Source organism: Fukomys damarensis, unplaced genomic scaffold (genome assembly GCF_012274545.1).
Source record: "Fukomys damarensis isolate Sample0158 unplaced genomic scaffold, DMR_v1.0_HiC HiC_scaffold_60373, whole genome shotgun sequence".
NCBI classification, from domain to species: Eukaryota; Metazoa; Chordata; class Mammalia; order Rodentia; family Bathyergidae; genus Fukomys; species Fukomys damarensis.
This window is the reverse complement of record NW_022961285.1, coordinates 1-949: the sequence shown is the minus strand read 5'-3', so window position 1 is coordinate 949 and position 949 is coordinate 1. Positions and strand designations below refer to the sequence as shown.

Below are 949 nucleotides of genomic sequence, written 5' to 3'. Positions count from 1 at the left end.
TAGTTGACATAGTAGTAGTTGTAGTTGATGTTATATACATCAAACTAACCCTGGTGTCTCCTCATACCATGTAGGTAGCATTCCTGGCTTTACATTTTCTAGAATCTTCCCTATGCTTCAAGTTAGTCTTTGTTTATTCTTTTACCTAGAAAGATAAAAAGTGAAAATTTTATGTGATTACCTCATCCCAGAAATACTTCAGAGTGAGGCGCTTGTGCAGGAGCTGGCAGCTGCGGGGGCCCTCATGGCGTATCATGGCCTCTCTGTGCCTTCGATCGTGATGAGAGTATTTTGGGGCTTCATCAGCTTCGTTGTGCCCTGGTTCATTCCTGAAGGTCCCAACCAGGAAGTTTCGTCACCATGTTGGTGATCTGTGCAGTTTGCTGCTATGTCTTTTTATTGCAATTGTAGCCCAACTCAACCCTCTCTTTGGACCACAGTTGATAAATGAAACCACCTGGTATTTAAAATATCATTGGCCTTGAGGAACAAGACATGCTCGATGATACCCAGTCACTGCGGTCACAAAGAAAATTCCTTCTACATGAAAAAGCATGTCCAAACGCAGACCACCTTCTTTGACTTCCCTTTCTGGGGCATCAGCTGCCTTAAACTAAGTTCACACCACCTTTAAAGATCTTTTTCTACATGTAGTATTTTTCCTTCATCTTTTTTTCACTTTGGTGAAAGATGTGCCTACATAACCTAAGCTATGCCGACTCTACAACATATATATGCACTCTTCTAAGGGAGATGCTATTCTTCTGAAAACTCTGTTGCTCTCACCTTGCATCTGTGGATTTGAAGATAGCTCCTGCCAAATTACACATAGGAATCAGAAATGCACTGAAAAATTACTACAAGACAAACAAGACTTGCAATGTCACAGTCAGTTGGAGACTGTGCTCAGAAAGATCTGTCCCAGCGGATTCACACCAAATTATATTTT

General features: G+C 41.4%; 1 pseudogene; it reads left to right on the top strand.

The window, feature by feature from the left end:
* Positions 1–244: 244 nt before the first annotated feature.
* Positions 245–485, top strand: LOC104874469 (annotated as a pseudogene).
* The last annotated feature ends 464 nt before the right edge of the window (positions 486–949 follow it).